This window comes from Corella eumyota, chromosome 1, assembly GCF_963082875.1.
Source record: "Corella eumyota chromosome 1, kaCorEumy4.1, whole genome shotgun sequence".
NCBI classification, from domain to species: Eukaryota; Metazoa; Chordata; class Ascidiacea; order Phlebobranchia; family Corellidae; genus Corella; species Corella eumyota.
The window spans coordinates 18,683,274-18,709,097 of NC_137490.1; positions in this window are offsets into that span (position 1 = coordinate 18,683,274).

Sequence of the window (25,824 nt, forward strand, 5' to 3'; positions counted from 1 at the left end):
TTTTAAATGGATGTATAATTTAAAATTTTATGTTTTAGAGTTTTAATGAGGAAAAAAAATACATAGCAAGCCAAGGTCCTGTACCAAGAACTGTCAGTGATTTTTGGAAAATGATAACTCAACAGGATTGTAGCTTAATTGTAATGCTGACCAATATACTGGAACGTGGAAAGGTCATTTGTTTTTTTAAATAATAAAAGTATTTGAAATAAAATTATTTTTGTTTTAAAACATTATGACTACTAAAGATAATTTAACAAGTTAGCTTGTAGTTGCTATTTTAAATTTTGTTTTCTTTTTTACATTTTAAAATATCAATGGAAAGGTTAAATATCGTCAAAAAACTGTATTCAATTAATTTTTTAACTGTTTAGTCGAAATGTGAAAAATATTGGCCAGAGCTAGGTAAAACAGTTCAATATGGAAACATTTCAGTAAAAGCTGACCGGGAGTTTATGTTTGGATGTTATATTGAAAGAAAATTTGAAGTTTGGCCAAATGAAGATCCATATGAATCAGTATAAAACTGTTTTTAAATCATGTTTGGTTTTCATTTTAATATTTTTTCACACTTTTGGGGTGCCTTGTTAATGTTTAACTTTTATACATTAACCTTGTGTGCCCAAAGAAAAATTAGCAAGATTTTTATGAGCTAGTACCTGGTATGATAGGTTTAACCAAGTCATTAATCTCTATTTTTATGAGCATTTTTCAAATAAAAGTAGGCATGCGAAAAATGATTTAGTTTTTATAAGTATTTCATACAATTATTTTATGTATATATGGCAACATTTTAAAACTTTAACAATTATGTTTATTTTTAGACAACCAAGCTTGTAACTCAGTTACAATTTATAACCTGGCCCGACCATGGTGTGCCTTTAACAACCAGCAGTTTCTTTCGCTTTTACAACCAAGTTCAACAACTTTACTATCAACAAACAACCAAAGCTCCTATTGTTGTACATTGCAGGTAGTTAATATATAGTTGTAAAAATGTTCATGCCATTAACAATTTTTGTAATCTAAAAAGTTTTTTATACTTAGTCAAAATATTTTACAATATGCAAATAGTTTATTTATTTTTGCTTCGTGGCCGTTCCATGATAAATTACTTTCTTTTCAACGTTTCAACTCTTTATTGATTTTGCTTTTTGTTGAATTAAAAAGTACCTTCAACAAAATAAATATTTAAATGTAGTATTATTTGAATTTATTTAAATATTTATTTATTCTTTGTCAATTTAAAATTTGCTTTTCATTTAGTGCTGGTGTAGGTAGAACTGGAACATTTATTGGGTTTGATTGTTTAATGCAAGAAATGAAAGAAAAACAAAGTGTTAATGTTTTTGAGACTGTTCTGAATATGAGAAGACAGAGAACTGACATGGTTCAAACTAAAGTGATTATATGTTGTTAAAAACTGAATATTTTTTAAATAATAAATAACAGCTTAAGAATCATAAACTTTTTAAATTATTTGTTCAAAAAAAAACAACAAAATTAAATAATAAAATACTGAACATTTTTCAAGGGCCAATACATTTTTCTTCACAAGCTAATAGCTGAAGTTAATTTATTTGGGAACACTGATATTAAAATATCTGATATAGAAAGCAGACTGTCACAACCTGGGTATTATACTATTTTTAATAAAGTTATAAATATATTGTGGATGTAATACTAGAGTATGCTAAATACACCGATCTATATACTGTTTATTATTTATTTGTTTTGTTTTTTTTTTTACCAATTTTAGAAAATAAATGATAAATGCTGTATATTGTTATCATTTAGATTTATGGAACAAGAATTTAACAAAATTGATAAAATTGGACCCTTAAAAGCCTCACATGAAATAGCTAAGAGACCTGAAAATATTGAGAAAAATTTTAATGACATAATTTTGCCCTGTGAGTTAATGTAACAAAATACTAAACTTGATTTTTTGTTAAACTGTTTCTTTTTTAAGATATATTTTAAAGTAACTATAGCTTTTTATTCGTTTTTTTTTGCTAAAAATTAAATAAAATAATTATATAATGTTTCTTACAATATTAACTTTTTATTTTTAAATGTATTTACATTTTTAGATGACCATGCTATGTTTATACTAGCACCTTTACCAAACGATTCAACTCCAGCATATTACAATGCTTCTTTTATAACGGTAGTTTTTAAACATATACAGGATAAGTTCATATATATAAAAAAATTTATTTTATTTCATAACATATTTTTATTCAATAGGGATACAATTCAACAGAGTCAATTTTAGCTGCTCAGACACCTACTATTGATACAGTTGTAGAATTCTGGCATGGAATATGGCATTATAAAGTACAAACTATTGTTATGCTGTCTCAAATGCAGGAGAAATTAAAGGTTTTTACACATGATACATTTACATTTAATTTGTGTAATGATATTGATGTACTTTGACTAACATTTTAATGATAAAAAGCTTTACCTTTAATACACTGATATTCTGATTTTTAGGGGCAAAGCATACAGTACTGGCCTGATAATGAGGGGGAAATGTTAAGTTTTGGAAGTTACAAAATACAACTTGTTTCAGTTCAAAAGTTTGGTGTTTATTTAAAGGAGAGGCAGCTTGTGATTTCATATAACAATACTAATGTAAAATTTGTAGTAATTTTAAAACCAAACTCTTTTTCTAATTGAATTAACATTTAGAATCTACCTTACTAACTTTATTGCTAATTTTATCTTAAATATTTGTTCTAAACATACTATGAAGGATTATCGAATCAAAATATTGTTTTCTACTTCTTAGTTTCGAATCAACCATTATCAATTATTGAACTGGGCAGATGGGCAACCTCCAAATTCTGATGTCATTATTGATTTAATTGAAAAAGCTCAAAAAAGTTATCTGCAAGGTGGAGAAAATATGGCTGTACATTGCAGGTTTATACCTAAACATCTATGTTATTTATAAAATGTATTTTTTAGAAAAAATTTCTGACTACAAAAATGATTCTTTTCTGTAACTAGTGTAATATTACCAATTTAGTTCAAATTTTAAAGTGTAAGTTTTAAATAAAAGCGATGGGGCAGGTCGAACAGGAGTGTTCATAGGAGCTTTGAACTTGATGGAGCGAATAAAGAACGAAAGTAAGGTTGATGTTTTGAGGACAGTCAAGGACATGAGGGACATGAGACCAGGAATGGTGGAAAATCTGGTAAGATTTGTTGTTTAATATCTTAAGATACTTAATAAAAAAAAACAGTAATATAATTTGTAAAAATAAAAAATTAACTTAAATGTATTTTTATTACATTATTGTAACAATTGTTAAATTAGAAAGTTATATAAAAATGTAAATTTTTTTGTATTTTTATATGGAAAGGCAGTAATATGTTATAAATGAGAATGTAATATAAGATATTTTTTAGGCTCAGTATAAATCGCTGTACCAAATTGCATCCAAGTATGTTGATTCTTTCTCAACATACCAGAACTTTACTCCAACAAAAATATAAAGATGCAAATTTATATTATCTTTGTACATAACAACAGTTTTAAAATCACATTGTTAAACTTATAGTTTTTAAACTTGTAATTTTACTTTTAAAATTTTGTGTAGTGATCATTTGTTTATATACACTAAAATTTTTCGGTTTTGTATGGCAAAGAGTGTGCTGTGTTATAATCTGTCTTAAGTGATGTTCTTATAATCAAAAAAAACATTAGATTTTAGTGTGTTTTTTTTTGCTTAAATAAAAATTTTAATATTTTCTTTTTTAAATGCAAACATGCAATTAAATACAGCATGTAAGAGAAATATTACAATTATTATTTTTTAGTGTATTTTAAAACATAAAAAAGTTTTAAAGTTAGTTTAGTTTTATAGTTTTTAAAATTCGATTGGTTTTCTGTTGCTTAACATGTTATTAAATTAAAACAAATCAAAAAAACAAAGCTAATAATATATCTAATTTATTTACTATAATTTAATCTATCTTTGTTTTTAAATTTTTATGAATTTAAATTATTTGGTGCATTTTTTTATTCATTGTATTTTTTTGTATATATCTTTATCCTTGATTTGTGAAAGTCGAATGCGCGACTTAAACATAGAGCAACATCAGTTACTCCGACCCAGTCTTGAGTTGCCTGTGGCAGTTTGGGATATTATAGAGTATAATTGCCCAGTAATTATGCTGCTGATTAAGTGGTTCAGCAGAAGTTCATACCGTTTATAGCGCCTTACTCAAGGACACTACAGCATGTGATCAGTGGGGATTGAACCCACGACCTCATAATGGTGTAGCAAGTGTTCTTACCACTAAACCACGTTGTTTTTTAAAATTGTATTATGTACAAATTTAAACAACAAAGTATCAAATAACTTTTTTTTAAGTTGTTGATTTGTTATATATTTAATATGTATGAGTCAATTCTAACCAGTTGATAATATTTTATTATATAAATTTAGGGTAACATGTGTTATTTTTCTCTTATTCTAGGTTTACTTATTTTTGATGTTACAGACTCCAACTAACTGTAATAAAAGCAAGAAATCTTTGTTGATGATTTAAGGCTATTAAATAGGTGTAATTTGTAAGTGCTAACACAAATGATGTTGTCTAAATAGTAGTAGTAATGATAACAGTTTTTTTTTTTAAAAACAACAAGATGTGAAAACTAAAATGGGAACAATAAATATAAATTTTTAAACATTTGTTTTACTGATTTAACCTCTAGGAGCACTTTTAAAATCATTATCAGACTGGTTGATTAATGTTAAATTGTTATCTTGTTAAAATAATTTTTTTTTTTTTTTAATAACATTTAAATATTTTTTTTAAATATTTTTGTCTTACCATTACTTTTTTATTAGATGTAACTTTTATGTTTTTTTATGTTTTTTTAAAATAATATAACACAAATGTTCATCTACGTAAAATATAAACTAAGTTATTAACTATTGTTTTTGTCGAAAATATTTTTTTATTCGTTTTAATTACATTTAATCTAACATTTTATTAAAATTGAACAACCTAATATTAAAGTAAAACAACTTTTTACGGTACTATTAATTTTAATATTAGCTAAAAACCACTAAATACAACAAATCTTTTTTGAAAAAACAGTAATTAAATAATAAACATAAATAAAAAAAATACATGAAGAGCTATATTTGTTTTTAAAATTATTTTATTTTGAATAATCATTTAATTTTACGAGTTTAATTATTAAAAATTGTGCCAAAAAGTCAATTTTTTGGTAATTTATCATTTTTTCTGGCGAATGAATCTAGTAAGTATTTAAAATTAAGAAAAAAAATTACAAATTTTAATAAAAAATATATTTTTTTAGTTATTTTAAGTTTAATTTGTTCACAAACATTTTTTTTCTTACAAACATTTTTTTCCTAATAATTTTTTTCCTAGCAAATTAATGCTAGTAAAGTAAATATTGATTAGGTTTACATGTAAATGATTAAAAACCTTATGGACTGCAAACAATGGCAATCTTTATGATTCTTGTTTTTATTTACTTTCTGTTTAAATTGTTTGCTTTAAGTAGATTTTACTTTTTATGTTTTGTATAAGCATTTAAAGTTAGTATTTCAGAAAAGGTTATCACTTGTTTGATTGTGTACTAAAACATTCTTTCGTTTTTTTAAAATTAATTTTAAGATAAAGTATATTAAATGTTTATTAGATAGTAATAAACATGGATAGTATTTATGAACTTAAATTTGTTAGTTTGTTTTTATTGTTTGTTATACAACTTCGATTTATTCAATGTCAAGGTAAGTATTATTAATGAATGAATAATTAATGAATATTGCTAACCACATTAATTTAATTGGATGCTGTTTATAACATTAATATTGATTTTGTAAAAAAAAAAATAAAAACGAAGTTGAAATGAACAAGATTTATTAAGATACTGTTAAATTTTTTAGATGCAAATGCAGTAATAGTTCACAATGATGACATCATTAGTTTCTATAACGACTCTACTTTGCCCTTAACTTATTTCGAAGCTAAACAAAAGTGTGAAAATAATAACGGAACTTTGTTAGTGATCAAAGATAATTCTACTCAACGAATTGTTGTGCAACAATTATGGGAATGGCAAAGTGCAGCTCAGGACTCAATAGATGTTGTAGGTGACAAAAATGTAGTTGGTTTCTGGATTGGTGCAAATGGTACTGTAGCTAAGACTGGAAATCATGATTACGATTTTTATGACTGGAACTGGGTTGATGGAACACTGGTACCACAACGTGGTGAAAGTACTGAAGATCTTTATGAAAACTGGTATGATTTAAGTCCTGAAAAAAATGCAGGTTATCTTCGAATAAGATCATTAGACACAATAATAACCAGTGGTGGGGCAACTGTTCCTAATTTAATTGGAGGTTGGTTGGATTGGGAAGTATCAGATTCATATCCTGGATATATTTGTCAAACAAGTAAGATGTACATGTTTTTGTCAAAATATTTGTTTTATGTTTGTACAAATTTAGTTGTAAAGTTAAAGCAAAATTTCTACATTACAAAAATTAAAATAAAAAGAATTCAAATTAAAAGTATAATATTTTATGTTATTTAGATCCATGTGAGAGTGATCCATGCCTAAATAATGGAACTTGTAAGACTGATGAAGATCAAAATTTATCAAGTTTTAACTTCAACTGTAAATGTCTACCTGGTTATACTGGAAATGTTTGTGAAACAGGTTAGTTTAGACAAGGTAAAAAAATATAACAATTGAATACTTTTATATACCACTAAAATTAGCTAAGATTTTCGGTGAAGTTTTTCTTGTTTTTACATTCTTAATTAATGTTTGCTTTGTGAAACAAAAATTTATTTGTTTTAAATCTTAATTAAAAAAATGTAATTTAATTTTACACTTTGTATTAAACTTATAATATCTAATTTTGTTAGGATATGATAATGAAACTGATAACAAAAATTACAGTGTTTTAAGCTATGATTAATTTTATTTTCGATGCCTAATACGTGTTATAAACAATACAAGATGATTGTCAAAGAATGTTTTATTTATTTAGGAATTTAATCCTAGAATAATGTTTACCTAACTTATGTAAAAATGGTGGTACCTGTTATTGTGATAATGATGGGTTGGGATTTGCTTGTGATTGTCCTGATGGATAAAGTGAACACACAAATTAAGTTTGTGAAAACTTAAAATTATGATTGTTATAAGTTATAGTTAGAATCACAACAAAAAATATTTCTGTATTTATAAGTAAATATTTAATTTGGGTGGCTAATTATATTTTATCTAACTGTTTGTTTTAAGATCCATGTACAAGTCAACTATGTCTAAATAATGGAACTTGTATAATTGATGGTTCAACTTATTATTGTAATTGTTCAGCTGGTTATTATGGAAATGATTGTGAATTTGGTAAATTTATTTAGGCAATTTCTAAATATAAAGTAAGAATATCTAAGCCAATATAAACAAATATGTTTAAAAATAGTTTTAGGTTTAAAGGATACTTTTTATATGTAAATGAAAATTGATTAACAATTAAAAGGTTAATTTATGATGCTTAGATCCATGTACAACACAACTATGTGAAAATAGTGGAATTTGTAATGTTGATGGTTCAACTTATCAATGTGATTGCTTACCTGGGTATTATGACAGAAATTGTAGTTCAGGTAAAGACTAGTTAACTTTAAAATACACTTAATATTATGAACTCAAATTTTTGTAATTAGTATTTTATTCGTTTAGACCCTTGTACAATACAACCTTGTAAAAATAGTGCAACTTGTAATATAGATGATTCAACTTATCAATGTGATTGCATACCTGGTTATTATGGTAGAAATTGTACTTCAGGTAAATTTGTAAACTAAAGTTATTGTTATGCTCTTCAACATTCTGTTGTGACTTTCTGTATTAGTGCTATTATAAAAAAAAAATTTTTATATATATATTTATAAAATTTAGATGCTTGTGATCCTATACCATGTAAAAATCATGGAAGTTGTATTAGAGAATCAGGGGATCCATATTATCAATGTAATTGCACTTCTACATATACTGGTAAACATTGTGAAAATGGTAAGTAACTCATTTGTATATCATATTTTTGTTTTAGTTAGTCTAGTTATTAAATTATTATTTTAAATCACTTATAAGAAATCAATTAATTAAAAGCTGTTTAAGGTATTAGTTAAACATGTATTATTATTATAAAGTGGTGTTTTTTAGGAATTTTTGAATCTTCAAGTGCTTTAAATTATTCCATATTTGTAAGTAATGGTGAGCCTACTTCATTTAATGATTCAATAATACAAAGTTTTAGTTATGGAGGTGCACTGGCTATTATTAAAGACAATCAAACACAAATTGCTTTGGAAAGGTATTTAATGGAACATATTAGTAACACAATCTGGATTGGAGGAAGAAAAGTGAATAAAGGTATAGTTTTCAGTACCTTCAAAATATATGTAAAAAACAAGTTGTTAAAGAAAATAATTTGGTTTAAATTACTGTTTTAATTTTGGTACATTTTTTTTAATTAGAATGGAGATGGCTTGATAATAGTTTAATACCAGTAAAAAAAAATCAAGGATTTGAAAATTGGGAAAATATTGAAACATTTTCAGATAATGGAGATTGTTTAGCATTGCAACAAGAAACTTTTAAATGGGTTGGATTACCATGTTCTAATACATATGACTTTGTATGTGAAAAAACAGGTGCGAATTTTTTTCTACTTGATATAATATCAAAAATTGTAAAACCAAATTTTTAATGTTTTTGTTACAAGCAGATTTAAAAAATTTTTTAAAGCTTTAAAACTAAATTGTAATGTAGTATAATTTTTGTTATTACAAATAGCTTATTTTCTTAAAGGATTTGGCTAACTTAATTGTATGTTGACTATGTTACCATTTTTTACGAGAGTGTTGCTCAGTACCATATTTTATGGTTTGCAAATATTTGAAGATTATAATTTTAGACTTTTTTGTTGTATATTATAAAAACCTGATATATAAATCTTGAAACTAGATCATTTATTTTGTTGAAATAGTGACAACAGCTTTATGTGAAACAATAATATGTGAAAATGGTGGAAAATGTCATGAAAGTGGAGCTCATTATTTTTGTGAATGTGCAAAAGGATTTGATGGAGAAGTTTGTCAAAATCAAATTCCCAATAATACAGGTTATCAAATAAAGTATAACAAAATTTAGTTCAATAATTTTCCTTAGTCGTGTTCAAATTTTTTGTTTATGTGCCAAATGTACTGAAATGTAGATTTAAACATCTGACATAATAATATTGGTTTTTTTATATTTTTTAAATATTTAATAATAATTTTATATTTCAAAATTATTTTCTGTAGGTTCTGATAGTACTGTTTACATAGTAATTGGAATTTTGGTTCCATTATTTATTATTGCTGTGTTGGCTGGTGTATATGTATGGAGAAAAAGGTTTGAATTTCTTACCCTTTTTATCTAAATTATTATACACAGGTATACTTTTTGTATAGGTTATTTAATCATATTTTTTTAAATGTAAGTATAAATTGACTTTATGATTTATTTGTTTTACATTTTTTGTTTGGAGTTATAAATTTTTAAATTTTGTTATAGGGGATATGGTGAAGAAAAATCCAGTCCCAATCCCCAAAATGGTAATTGTAATTATGAATAATCAATAAATAAAATATATATTTAAGTCAAAGTTAAGTTCAATTAACTCTAGGAAAATTTAATTTATATTTTAGGATTACCACTTGATGGAGTATATGAAAATGTTCCTGTTAAAAAAGAACAACAGATTTTAAAAGGCTACAGAATAAGTTTATCACAAATATTGAAAAAATATAAAATACTTTCTGATGAAAATAGTTCTGAAATTGATGAACAGTTTACAAATGTAAGAAAATATAATATAAATAATTTGACTGATACTTTGGTAATATGATCAATATTCAAGTTAATTTTTGACATAAAATATGTTTTCAATAACCTTAGATTTACATGGAGATTTTTATAGTTATATTTATTTTTAACTAAACATATTGATTTTATTTTTCAGAAATTACATCAAGAATCAATAAATGTAAAATCACCAACTACAGTTGCTGAAAGGCCAGAAAATAAACCCAAAAATCGATTCAAAAATATATTACCATGTAAGACCTGATATTTCATAAATATCTTTTTAAGTGTTTTCTTAAATAAATTACCTTAAAATCCAATATATTAAATATTTACTTGTTGATTAATCATGTTTATTTTTAAATGTAACAGTTGATGGTTCAAGAGTAAAATTGGAAGGAAATAATTACATAAATGCTAGTTTCATAAACGTAAGTGTTTAATTGATTAATTAAAGCTGCAATTAGACAGTTTTCATGTACAAAAATAAAACCTGGCTTTTTATTGGAATTTAGGGTAATTTTTAGTTCAAAGCCCAGTCCTGTTTTCATGGCTATTAAGCACATTGGTTTTTAAATTAAAATGTTTGTTTTGTCTGTTTGTCAAGCTTAAAATTGTTATAGGCCAACTAATAATAAAATATAAATGATTAACTAAATATTTTAAGGTCTGTATTTAAATTTTTTTATAAGTGTTTAACTTACTGATAGCATTAGTTAAACAACAATAAATAATGTTAATCACCTATTCCAATGTGCTTGCAACAAATGCTTATCACAAGTTGTTGACCTTTGCTTTAAATACTTTTCTATTAAATTACTGTATTTTAATAATATAAATCAAATTGCATTTTTAAATAGATGTATAATTTATAATTGTATGTTTTAGAGTTTTAATGTGGAAAAGAAATACATAGCAAGCCAAGGTCCAGTACCAAGAACTGTCAGTGATTTTTGGAAAATGATAACTGAACAGGATTGCAGCTTGATTGTGATGCTTACCAATATACTGGAACGTGGAAAAGTAATTGTTTTAGTTAAAAAACATCAAAACTACTAAAAAATAATTTAGCAAGTTAGTTTGTAGTTGCTAATTTAAATTTTTTTTTAAATTTTGAAATCCTCATGACAAGGCTAAATTCTTCCAAAAACTCTTTTTCAAATTATTTGTTTATTTGTTTAGTCTAAATGTGAAAAATATTGGCCAGAACCAGGTAAAACCGTTCAATATGGAAACATCACAGTAAAAGCTGACCAGGAGTCTACTTTTGGATGTTATATTCAAAGAAAATTTGAAGTCTGGCCTAATGAAGATCCTTATGAATCCGTATAAAATTGTTTTTAAACCATGTTTGGTTTTCATTGTAATATTTAATCACATTTTTTGGGTACCTTGCTAATATTTAACTTGTACTAAACATTAAACTTGTGTGCCTAGAAATAAATTAATACGATTTTTTTGAGCTAGAACCTAGTTTTATAGGTTTAACTAAGTCATTAATCTCTATTTTTCCGAGCATTTTTTAAATAATTACAAATGGCCTGCAATTCATTCGAAAACCTTAACAATCATGTTTATTTTTAGACAACCAAGCTTGTAACTCAGTTACAATTTATAACCTGGCCCGACCATGGTGTGCCTTTAACAACCAGCAGTTTCTTTCGCTTTTACAACCAAGTTCAACAACTTTACAATCAACAAACAACCAAAGCTCCTATTGTTGTACATTGCAGGTAGTTAATATATAGTTGTAAAAATGTTCATGCCATTAACAATTTTTGTAATCTAAAAAGTTTTTTATACTTAGTCAAAATTTTTTATAATATGCAAATAGCATATTTATTTTTGCTTTGTGGTCGTTTTATGTTAAATTACTTTCTTCTCAACGTTTCAACTCTTTATTGATTTTGCTTTTTGTTGAATTAAAAAGTACCTTCAACAAAATAAATATTTAAATGTAGTATTAATTGAATTTATTTAAATATTTATTTATTCTTTCTCAATTTAAAATTTGCTTTTCATTTAGTGCTGGTGTAGGTAGAACTGGAACATTTATTGGCTTTGATTGTTTAATGCAAGAAATGAAAGAGAAACAAATTGTTAATGTTTTCGAGACTGTTCTAAATATGAGAAGACAGAGAACTGATATGGTTCAAACTAAAGTGATTATATGTTGTTAAATACTGAATTTTTTTAAAATGATAAATAACAGCTTAAGAATCATAAACTTTTTTAACTATTTGCATAAAAAAAAAAAAAAAAAAAATTAAATGATAAAATACTGAACATTTTTTAAGGGCCAATACATTTTTCTTCACAAATTAATAGCTGAAGTTAATTTATTTGGAAACACTGATATTAAAATATCTGATATAGAAAGCAGACTGTCACAACCTGGGTATTATACTATTTTTAATAAAGTTATAAATATATTGTGGATGTAATACTAAAGTATGCTAAATACACCTTGATATTAAAATTACTTCATTTTATACCAATTTTAGCAAATAAATGATAAATGCTGTATTTTATAATAATTTAGATTTATGGAACAAGAATTTAACAAAATTGATAAAATTGGACCTATAAAAGCTTCACATGAAATAGCTAAGAGGCCTGAAAATATTGAGAAAAATTTAAATGACATAATTTTGCCATGTGAGTTAATGCAACAAAATACTATATTTAATTATTTGTTTAAAGTGTAACTCTTAGAAAATTTATATCTTGAAAGTAAAAATAACTCAATAACTATTTTTCGTTTTGGGTAACATACTGCAAAGAATTTTAAATGATATTTTGTTTGACCTAAATTCTTATATGTAAATATTTTTTAGATGACCATGCTATGTTTATACTAGTACCCTTACCAAATGATTCAACACCAGCTTATTACAATGCATCTTTTATTACCGTAATTATTAAACATTTTATATATACAAACAAACATAAAAATTATATAAATTAACAACAACTTTTTATTTAATAGGGATACAATTTAACAGATTCAATTTTAGCTGCCCAGACCCCTACCATTGACACAGTTGTAGAATTTTGGCATGGCATTTGGCATCATAAAGTACAAACTATTGTCATGCTGTCACAAATACATGAAAAGTTGAAGGTTTTTTACACATGATCCTTACATTTCATTTGTGTATTATTATTAATGTACCTTGATGTAAATTTTAACATTATTAATATACTTTACCCTTAACTTTACCCTTATTCTGATTTTTAGGGGCAGCGCATTCAATACTGGCCTGATAATGAGGGGGAAAGTTTAAGTTTCGGAAGTTACAAAATACAACTTGTTTCAGTTCAAAAGTTCGGTGTTTATTTAAAGGAGAGACAGCTTGTGATTTCATATAACAATACTAATGTAAAATTTGTAGTAATTTTAAAACCAAACTCTTTTTCTAATTGAATTAACATTTAAAATGTACCTTACTATTTTTATTGCTAATTTTATCTTAATTTTTTGTACTAAACATACTATTAAAGATTATCAAATAAAAATATTGTTTTCTACTTCTTAGTTTCGAATCAACCATTATCAATTATTGAACTGGGCAGATGGGCAACCTCTAAATTCTGATGTCATTATTGATTTAATTGAAAAAGCTCAAAAAAGTTATCTGCAAGGTGGAGAAAATATGGCTGTACATTGCAGGTTTATACCTAAACATCTATGTTATTTATAAAATGTATTTTTTAGAAAAAATTTCTGACTACAAAAATGATTCTTTTCTGTAACTAGTGTAATATTACCAATTTAGTTCAAATTTTAAAGTGTAAGTTTTAAATAAAAGCGATGGGGCAGGTCGAACAGGAGTGTTCATAGGAGCTTTGAACTTGATGGAGCGAATAAAGAACGAAAGTAAGGTTGATGTTTTGAGGACAGTCAAGGACATGAGGGACATGAGACCAGGAATGGTGGAAAATCTGGTAAGATTTGTTGTTTAATATCTTAAGATACTTAATAAAAAAAAACAGTAATATAATTTGTAAAAATAAAAAATTAACTTAAATGTATTTTTATTACATTATTGTAACAATTGTTAAATTAGAAAGTTATATAAAAATGTAAATTTTTTTGTATTTTTATATGGAAAGGCAGTAATATGTTATAAATGAGAATGTAATATAAGATATTTTTTAGGCTCAGTATAAATCGCTGTACCAAATTGCATCCAAGTATGTTGATTCTTTCTCAACATACCAGAACTTTACTCCAACAAAAATATAAAGATGCAAATTTATATTATCTTTGTACATAACAACAGTTTTAAAATCACATTGTTAAACTTATAGTTTTTAAACTTGTAATTTTACTTTTAAAATTTTGTGTAGTGATCATTTGTTTATATACACTAAAATTTTTCGGTTTTGTATGGCAAAGAGTGTGCTGTGTTATAATCTGTCTTAAGTGATGTTCTTATAATCAAAAAAAACATTAGATTTTAGTGTGTTTTTTTTTGCTTAAATAAAAATTTTAATATTTTCTTTTTTAAATGCAAACATGCAATTAAATACAGCATGTAAGAGAAATATTACAATTATTATTTTTTAGTGTATTTTAAAACATAAAAAAGTTTTAAAGTTAGTTTAGTTTTATAGTTTTTAAAATTCGATTGGTTTTCTGTTGCTTAACATGTTATTAAATTAAAACAAATCAAAAAAACAAAGCTAATAATATATCTAATTTATTTACTATAATTTAATCTATCTTTGTTTTTAAATTTTTATGAATTTAAATTATTTGGTGCATTTTTTTATTCATTGTATTTTTTTGTATATATCTTTATCCTTGATTTGTGAAAGTCGAATGCGCGACTTAAACATAGAGCAACATCAGTTACTCCGACCCAGTCTTGAGTTGCCTGTGGCAGTTTGGGATATTATAGAGTATAATTGCCCAGTAATTATGCTGCTGATTAAGTGGTTCAGCAGAAGTTCATACCGTTTATAGCGCCTTACTCAAGGACACTACAGCATGTGATCAGTGGGGATTGAACCCACGACCTCATAATGGTGTAGCAAGTGTTCTTACCACTAAACCACGTTGTTTTTTAAAATTGTATTATGTACAAATTTAAACAACAAAGTATCAAATAACTTTTTTTTAAGTTGTTGATTTGTTATATATTTAATATGTATGAGTCAATTCTAACCAGTTGATAATATTTTATTATATAAATTTAGGGTAACATGTGTTATTTTTCTCTTATTCTAGGTTTACTTATTTTTGATGTTACAGACTCCAACTAACTGTAATAAAAGCAAGAAATCTTTGTTGATGATTTAAGGCTATTAAATAGGTGTAATTTGTAAGTGCTAACACAAATGATGTTGTCTAAATAGTAGTAGTAATGATAACAGTTTTTTTTTTTAAAAACAACAAGATGTGAAAACTAAAATGGGAACAATAAATATAAATTTTTAAACATTTGTTTTACTGATTTAACCTCTAGGAGCACTTTTAAAATCATTATCAGACTGGTTGATTAATGTTAAATTGTTATCTTGTTAAAATAATTTTTTTTTTTTTTTAATAACATTTAAATATTTTTTTTAAATATTTTTGTCTTACCATTACTTTTTTATTAGATGTAACTTTTATGTTTTTTTATGTTTTTTTAAAATAATATAACACAAATGTTCATCTACGTAAAATATAAACTAAGTTATTAACTATTGTTTTTGTCGAAAATATTTTTTTATTCGTTTTAATTACATTTAATCTAACATTTTATTAAAATTGAACAACCTAATATTAAAGTAAAACAACTTTTTACGGTACTATTAATTTTAATATTAGCTAAAAACCACTAAATACAACAAATCTTTTTTGAAAAAACAGTAATTAAATAATAAACATAAATAAAAAAAATACATGAAGAGCTATATTTGTTTTTAAAATTATTTTATTTTGAATAATCATTTAATTTTACGAGTTTAATTATTAAAAATTGTGCCAAAAAGTCAATTTTTTGGTAATTTATCATTTTTTCTGGCGAATGAATCTAGTAAGTATTTAAAATTAAGAAAAAAAATTACAAATTTTAATAAAAAATATATTTTTTTAGTTATTTTAAGTTTAATTTGTTCACAAACATTTTTTTTCTTACAAACATTTTTTTCCTAATAATTTTTTTCCTAGCAAATTAATGCTAGTAAAGTAAATATTGATTAGGTTTACATGTAAATGATTAAAAACCTTATGGACTGCAAACAATGGCAATCTTTATGATTCTTGTTTTTATTTACTTTCTGTTTAAATTGTTTGCTTTAAGTAGATTTTACTTTTTATGTTTTGTATAAGCATTTAAAGTTAGTATTTCAGAAAAGGTTATCACTTGTTTGATTGTGTACTAAAACATTCTTTCGTTTTTTTAAAATTAATTTTAAGATAAAGTATATTAAATGTTTATTAGATAGTAATAAACATGGATAGTATTTATGAACTTAAATTTGTTAGTTTGTTTTTATTGTTTGTTATACAACTTCGATTTATTCAATGTCAAGGTAAGTATTATTAATGAATGAATAATTAATGAATATTGCTAACCACATTAATTTAATTGGATGCTGTTTATAACATTAATATTGATTTTGTAAAAAAAAAAATAAAAACGAAGTTGAAATGAACAAGATTTATTAAGATACTGTTAAATTTTTTAGATGCAAATGCAGTAATAGTTCACAATGATGACATCATTAGTTTCTATAACGACTCTACTTTGCCCTTAACTTATTTCGAAGCTAAACAAAAGTGTGAAAATAATAACGGAACTTTGTTAGTGATCAAAGATAATTCTACTCAACGAATTGTTGTGCAACAATTATGGGAATGGCAAAGTGCAGCTCAGGACTCAATAGATGTTGTAGGTGACAAAAATGTAGTTGGTTTCTGGATTGGTGCAAATGGTACTGTAGCTAAGACTGGAAATCATGATTACGATTTTTATGACTGGAACTGGGTTGATGGAACACTGGTACCACAACGTGGTGAAAGTACTGAAGATCTTTATGAAAACTGGTATGATTTAAGTCCTGAAAAAAATGCAGGTTATCTTCGAATAAGATCATTAGACACAATAATAACCAGTGGTGGGGCAACTGTTCCTAATTTAATTGGAGGTTGGTTGGATTGGGAAGTATCAGATTCATATCCTGGATATATTTGTCAAACAAGTAAGATGTACATGTTTTTGTCAAAATATTTGTTTTATGTTTGTACAAATTTAGTTGTAAAGTTAAAGCAAAATTTCTACATTACAAAAATTAAAATAAAAAGAATTCAAATTAAAAGTATAATATTTTATGTTATTTAGATCCATGTGAGAGTGATCCATGCCTAAATAATGGAACTTGTAAGACTGATGAAGATCAAAATTTATCAAGTTTTAACTTCAACTGTAAATGTCTACCTGGTTATACTGGAAATGTTTGTGAAACAGGTTAGTTTAGACAAGGTAAAAAAATATAACAATTGAATACTTTTATATACCACTAAAATTAGCTAAGATTTTCGGTGAAGTTTTTCTTGTTTTTACATTCTTAATTAATGTTTGCTTTGTGAAACAAAAATTTATTTGTTTTAAATCTTAATTAAAAAAATGTAATTTAATTTTACACTTTGTATTAAACTTATAATATCTAATTTTGTTAGGATATGATAATGAAACTGATAACAAAAATTACAGTGTTTTAAGCTATGATTAATTTTATTTTCGATGCCTAATACGTGTTATAAACAATACAAGATGATTGTCAAAGAATGTTTTATTTATTTAGGAATTTAATCCTAGAATAATGTTTACCTAACTTATGTAAAAATGGTGGTACCTGTTATTGTGATAATGATGGGTTGGGATTTGCTTGTGATTGTCCTGATGGATAAAGTGAACACACAAATTAAGTTTGTGAAAACTTAAAATTATGATTGTTATAAGTTATAGTTAGAATCACAACAAAAAATATTTCTGTATTTATAAGTAAATATTTAATTTGGGTGGCTAATTATATTTTATCTAACTGTTTGTTTTAAGATCCATGTACAAGTCAACTATGTCTAAATAATGGAACTTGTATAATTGATGGTTCAACTTATTATTGTAATTGTTCAGCTGGTTATTATGGAAATGATTGTGAATTTGGTAAATTTATTTAGGCAATTTCTAAATATAAAGTAAGAATATCTAAGCCAATATAAACAAATATGTTTAAAAATAGTTTTAGGTTTAAAGGATACTTTTTATATGTAAATGAAAATTGATTAACAATTAAAAGGTTAATTTATGATGCTTAGATCCATGTACAACACAACTATGTGAAAATAGTGGAATTTGTAATGTTGATGGTTCAACTTATCAATGTGATTGCTTACCTGGGTATTATGACAGAAATTGTAGTTCAGGTAAAGACTAGTTAACTTTAAAATACACTTAATATTATGAACTCAAATTTTTGTAATTAGTATTTTATTCGTTTAGACCCTTGTACAATACAACCTTGTAAAAATAGTGCAACTTGTAATATAGATGATTCAACTTATCAATGTGATTGCATACCTGGTTATTATGGTAGAAATTGTACTTCAGGTAAATTTGTAAACTAAAGTTATTGTTATGCTCTTCAACATTCTGTTGTGACTTTCTGTATTAGTGCTATTATAAAAAAAAAATTTTTATATATATATTTATAAAATTTAGATGCTTGTGATCCTATACCATGTAAAAATCATGGAAGTTGTATTAGAGAATCAGGGGATCCATATTATCAATGTAATTGCACTTCTACATATACTGGTAAACATTGTGAAAATGGTAAGTAACTCATTTGTATATCATATTTTTGTTTTAGTTAGTCTAGTTATTAAATTATTATTTTAAATCACTTATAAGAAATCAATTAATTAAAAGCTGTTTAAGGTATTAGTTAAACATGTATTATTATTATAAAGTGGTGTTTTTTAGGAATTTTTGAATCTTCAAGTGCTTTAAATTATTCCATATTTGTAAGTAATGGTGAGCCTACTTCATTTAATGATTCAATAATACAAAGTTTTAGTTATGGAGGTGCACTGGCTATTATTAAAGACAATCAAACACAAATTGCTTTGGAAAGGTATTTAATGGAACATATTAGTAACACAATCTGGATTGGAGGAAGAAAAGTGAATAAAGGTATAGTTTTCAGTACCTTCAAAATATATGTAAAAAACAAGTTGTTAAAGAAAATAATTTGGTTTAAATTACTGTTTTAATTTTGGTACATTTTTTTTAATTAGAATGGAGATGGCTTGATAATAGTTTAATACCAGTAAAAAAAAATCAAGGATTTGAAAATTGGGAAAATATTGAAACATTTTCAGATAATGGAGATTGTTTAGCATTGCAACAAGAAACTTTTAAATGGGTTGGATTACCATGTTCTAATACATATGACTTTGTATGTGAAAAAACAGGTGCGAATTTTTTTCTACTTGATATAATATCAAAAATTGTAAAACCAAATTTTTAATGTTTTTGTTACAAGCAGATTTAAAAAATTTTTTAAAGCTTTAAAACTAAATTGTAATGTAGTATAATTTTTGTTATTACAAATAGCTTATTTTCTTAAAGGATTTGGCTAACTTAATTGTATGTTGACTATGTTACCATTTTTTACGAGAGTGTTGCTCAGTACCATATTTTATGGTTTGCAAATATTTGAAGATTATAATTTTAGACTTTTTTGTTGTATATTATAAAAACCTGATATATAAATCTTGAAACTAGATCATTTATTTTGTTGAAATAGTGACAACAGCTTTATGTGAAACAATAATATGTGAAAATGGTGGAAAATGTCATGAAAGTGGAGCTCATTATTTTTGTGAATGTGCAAAAGGATTTGATGGAGAAGTTTGTCAAAATCAAATTCCCAATAATACAGGTTATCAAATAAAGTATAACAAAATTTAGTTCAATAATTTTCCTTAGTCGTGTTCAAATTTTTTGTTTATGTGCCAAATGTACTGAAATGTAGATTTAAACATCTGACATAATAATATTGGTTTTTTTATATTTTTTAAATATTTAATAATAATTTTATATTTCAAAATTATTTTCTGTAGGTTCTGATAGTACTGTTTACATAGTAATTGGAATTTTGGTTCCATTATTTATTATTGCTGTGTTGGCTGGTGTATATGTATGGAGAAAAAGGTTTGAATTTCTTACCCTTTTTATCTAAATTATTATACACAGGTATACTTTTTGTATAGGTTATTTAATCATATTTTTTTAAATGTAAGTATAAATTGACTTTATGATTTATTTGTTTTACATTTTTTGTTTGGAGTTATAAATTTTTAAATTTTGTTATAGGGGATATGGTGAAGAAAAATCCAGTCCCAATCCCCAAAATGGTAATTGTAATTATGAATAATCAATAAATAAAATATATATTTAAGTCAAAGTTAAGTTCAATTAACTCTAGGAAAATTTAATTTATATTTTAGGATTACCACTTGATGGAGTATATGAAAATGTTCCTGTTAAAAAAGAACAACAGATTTTAAAAGGCTACAGAATAAGTTTATCACAAATATTGAAAAAATATAAAATACTTTCTGATGAAAATAGTTCTGAAATTGATGAACAGTTTACAAATGTAAGAAAATATAATATAAATAATTTGACTGATACTTTGGTAATATGATCAATATTCAAGTTAATTTTTGACATAAAATATGTTTTCAATAACCTTAGATTTACATGGAGATTTTTATAGTTATATTTATTTTTAACTAAACATATTGATTTTATTTTTCAGAAATTACATCAAGAATCAATAAATGTAAAATCACCAACTACAGTTGCTGAAAGGCCAGAAAATAAACCCAAAAATCGATTCAAAAATATATTACCATGTAAGACCTGATATTTCATAAATATCTTTTTAAGTGTTTTCTTAAATAAATTACCTTAAAATCCAATATATTAAATATTTACTTGTTGATTAATCATGTTTATTTTTAAATGTAACAGTTGATGGTTCAAGAGTAAAATTGGAAGGAAATAATTACATAAATGCTAGTTTCATAAACGTAAGTGTTTAATTGATTAATTAAAGCTGCAATTAGACAGTTTTCATGTACAAAAATAAAACCTGGCTTTTTATTGGAATTTAGGGTAATTTTTAGTTCAAAGCCCAGTCCTGTTTTCATGGCTATTAAGCACATTGGTTTTTAAATTAAAATGTTTGTTTTGTCTGTTTGTCAAGCTTAAAATTGTTATAGGCCAACTAATAATAAAATATAAATGATTAACTAAATATTTTAAGGTCTGTATTTAAATTTTTTTATAAGTGTTTAACTTACTGATAGCATTAGTTAAACAACAATAAATAATGTTAATCACCTATTCCAATGTGCTTGCAACAAATGCTTATCACAAGTTGTTGACCTTTGCTTTAAATACTTTTCTATTAAATTACTGTATTTTAATAATATAAATCAAATTGCATTTTTAAATAGATGTATAATTTATAATTGTATGTTTTAGAGTTTTAATGTGGAAAAGAAATACATAGCAAGCCAAGGTCCAGTACCAAGAACTGTCAGTGATTTTTGGAAAATGATAACTGAACAGGATTGCAGCTTGATTGTGATGCTTACCAATATACTGGAACGTGGAAAAGTAATTGTTTTAGTTAAAAAACATCAAAACTACTAAAAAATAATTTAGCAAGTTAGTTTGTAGTTGCTAATTTAAATTTTTTTTTAAATTTTGAAATCCTCATGACAAGGCTAAATTCTTCCAAAAACTCTTTTTCAAATTATTTGTTTATTTGTTTAGTCTAAATGTGAAAAATATTGGCCAGAACCAGGTAAAACCGTTCAATATGGAAACATCACAGTAAAAGCTGACCAGGAGTCTACTTTTGGATGTTATATTCAAAGAAAATTTGAAGTCTGGCCTAATGAAGATCCTTATGAATCCGTATAAAATTGTTTTTAAACCATGTTTGGTTTTCATTGTAATATTTAATCACATTTTTTGGGTACCTTGCTAATATTTAACTTGTACTAAACATTAAACTTGTGTGCCTAGAAATAAATTAATACGATTTTTTTGAGCTAGAACCTAGTTTTATAGGTTTAACTAAGTCATTAATCTCTATTTTTCCGAGCATTTTTTAAATAATTACAAATGGCCTGCAATTCATTCGAAAACCTTAACAATCATGTTTATTTTTAGACAACCAAGCTTGTAACTCAGTTACAATTTATAACCTGGCCCGACCATGGTGTGCCTTTAACAACCAGCAGTTTCTTTCGCTTTTACAACCAAGTTCAACAACTTTACAATCAACAAACAACCAAAGCTCCTATTGTTGTACATTGCAGGTAGTTAATATATAGTTGTAAAAATGTTCATGCCATTAACAATTTTTGTAATCTAAAAAGTTTTTTATACTTAGTCAAAATTTTTTATAATATGCAAATAGCATATTTATTTTTGCTTTGTGGTCGTTTTATGTTAAATTACTTTCTTCTCAACGTTTCAACTCTTTATTGATTTTGCTTTTTGTTGAATTAAAAAGTACCTTCAACAAAATAAATATTTAAATGTAGTATTAATTGAATTTATTTAAATATTTATTTATTCTTTCTCAATTTAAAATTTGCTTTTCATTTAGTGCTGGTGTAGGTAGAACTGGAACATTTATTGGCTTTGATTGTTTAATGCAAGAAATGAAAGAGAAACAAATTGTTAATGTTTTCGAGACTGTTCTAAATATGAGAAGACAGAGAACTGATATGGTTCAAACTAAAGTGATTATATGTTGTTAAATACTGAATTTTTTTAAAATGATAAATAACAGCTTAAGAATCATAAACTTTTTTAACTATTTGCATAAAAAAAAAAAAAAAAAAAATTAAATGATAAAATACTGAACATTTTTTAAGGGCCAATACATTTTTCTTCACAAATTAATAGCTGAAGTTAATTTATTTGGAAACACTGATATTAAAATATCTGATATAGAAAGCAGACTGTCACAACCTGGGTATTATACTATTTTTAATAAAGTTATAAATATATTGTGGATGTAATACTAAAGTATGCTAAATACACCTTGATATTAAAATTACTTCATTTTATACCAATTTTAGCAAATAAATGATAAATGCTGTATTTTATAATAATTTAGATTTATGGAACAAGAATTTAACAAAATTGATAAAATTGGACCTATAAAAGCTTCACATGAAATAGCTAAGAGGCCTGAAAATATTGAGAAAAATTTAAATGACATAATTTTGCCATGTGAGTTAATGCAACAAAATACTATATTTAATTATTTGTTTAAAGTGTAACTCTTAGAAAATTTATATCTTGAAAGTAAAAATAACTCAATAACTATTTTTCGTTTTGGGTAACATACTGCAAAGAATTTTAAATGATATTTTGTTTGACCTAAATTCTTATATGTAAATATTTTTTAGATGACCATGCTATGTTTATACTAGTACCCTTACCAAATGATTCAACACCAGCTTATTACAATGCATCTTTTATTACCGTAATTATTAAACATTTTATATATACAAACAAACATAAAAATTATATAAATTAACAACAACTTTTTATTTAATAGGGATACAATTTAACAGATTCAATTTTAGCTGCCCAGACCCCTACCATTGACACAGTTGTAGAATTTTGGCATGGCATTTGGCATCATAAAGTACAAACTATTGTCATGCTGTCACAAATACATGAAAAGTTGAAGGTTTTTTACACATGATCCTTACATTTCATTTGTGTATTATTATTAATGTACCTTGATGTAAATTTTAACATTATTAATATACTTTACCCTTAACTTTACCCTTATTCTGATTTTTAGGGGCAGCGCATTCAATACTGGCCTGATAATGAGGGGGAAAGTTTAAGTTTCGGAAGTTACAAAATACAACTTGTTTCAGTTCAAAAGTTCGGTGTTTATTTAAAGGAGAGACAGCTTGTGATTTCATATAACAATACTAATGTAAAATTTGTAGTAATTTTAAAACCAAACTCTTTTTCTAATTGAATTAACATTTAAAATGTACCTTACTATTTTTATTGCTAATTTTATCTTAATTTTTTGTACTAAACATACTATTAAAGATTATCAAATAAAAATATTGTTTTCTACTTCTTAGTTTCGAATCAACCATTATCAATTATTGAACTGGGCAGATGGGCAACCTCTAAATTCTGATGTCATTATTGATTTAATTGAAAAAGCTCAAAAAAGTTATCTGCAAGGTGGAGAAAATATGGCTGTACATTGCAGGTTTATACCTAAACATCTATGTTATTTATAAAATGTATTTTTTAGAAAAAATTTCTGACTACAAAAATGATTCTTTTCTGTAACTAGTGTAATATTACCAATTTAGTTCAAATTTTAAAGTGTAAGTTTTAAATAAAAGCGATGGGGCAGGTCGAACAGGAGTGTTCATAGGAGCTTTGAACTTGATGGAGCGAATAAAGAACGAAAGTAAGGTTGATGTTTTGAGGACAGTCAAGGACATGAGGGACATGAGACCAGGAATGGTGGAAAATCTGGTAAGATTTGTTGTTTAATATCTTAAGATACTTAATAAAAAAAAACAGTAATATAATTTGTAAAAATAAAAAATTAACTTAAATGTATTTTTATTACATTATTGTAACAATTGTTAAATTAGAAAGTTATATAAAAATGTAAATTTTTTTGTATTTTTATATGGAAAGGCAGTAATATGTTATAAATGAGAATGTAATATAAGATATTTTTTAGGCTCAGTATAAATCGCTGTACCAAATTGCATCCAAGTATGTTGATTCTTTCTCAACATACCAGAACTTTACTCCAACAAAAATATAAAGATGCAAATTTATATTATCTTTGTACATAACAACAGTTTTAAAATCACATTGTTAAACTTATAGTTTTTAAACTTGTAATTTTACTTTTAAAATTTTGTGTAGTGATCATTTGTTTATATACACTAAAATTTTTCGGTTTTGTATGGCAAAGAGTGTGCTGTGTTATAATCTGTCTTAAGTGATGTTCTTATAATCAAAAAAAACATTAGATTTTAGTGTGTTTTTTTTTGCTTAAATAAAAATTTTAATATTTTCTTTTTTAAATGCAAACATGCAATTAAATACAGCATGTAAGAGAAATATTACAATTATTATTTTTTAGTGTATTTTAAAACATAAAAAAGTTTTAAAGTTAGTTTAGTTTTATAGTTTTTAAAATTCGATTGGTTTTCTGTTGCTTAACATGTTATTAAATTAAAACAAATCAAAAAAACAAAGCTAATAATATATCTAATTTATTTACTATAATTTAATCTATCTTTGTTTTTAAATTTTTATGAATTTAAATTATTTGGTGCATTTTTTTATTCATTGTATTTTTTTGTATATATCTTTATCCTTGATTTGTGAAAGTCGAATGCGCGACTTAAACATAGAGCAACATCAGTTACTCCGACCCAGTCTTGAGTTGCCTGTGGCAGTTTGGGATATTATAGAGTATAATTGCCCAGTAATTATGCTGCTGATTAAGTGGTTCAGCAGAAGTTCATACCGTTTATAGCGCCTTACTCAAGGACACTACAGCATGTGATCAGTGGGGATTGAACCCACGACCTCATAATGGTGTAGCAAGTGTTCTTACCACTAAACCACGTTGTTTTTTAAAATTGTATTATGTACAAATTTAAACAACAAAGTATCAAATAACTTTTTTTTAAGTTGTTGATTTGTTATATATTTAATATGTATGAGTCAATTCTAACCAGTTGATAATATTTTATTATATAAATTTAGGGTAACATGTGTTATTTTTCTCTTATT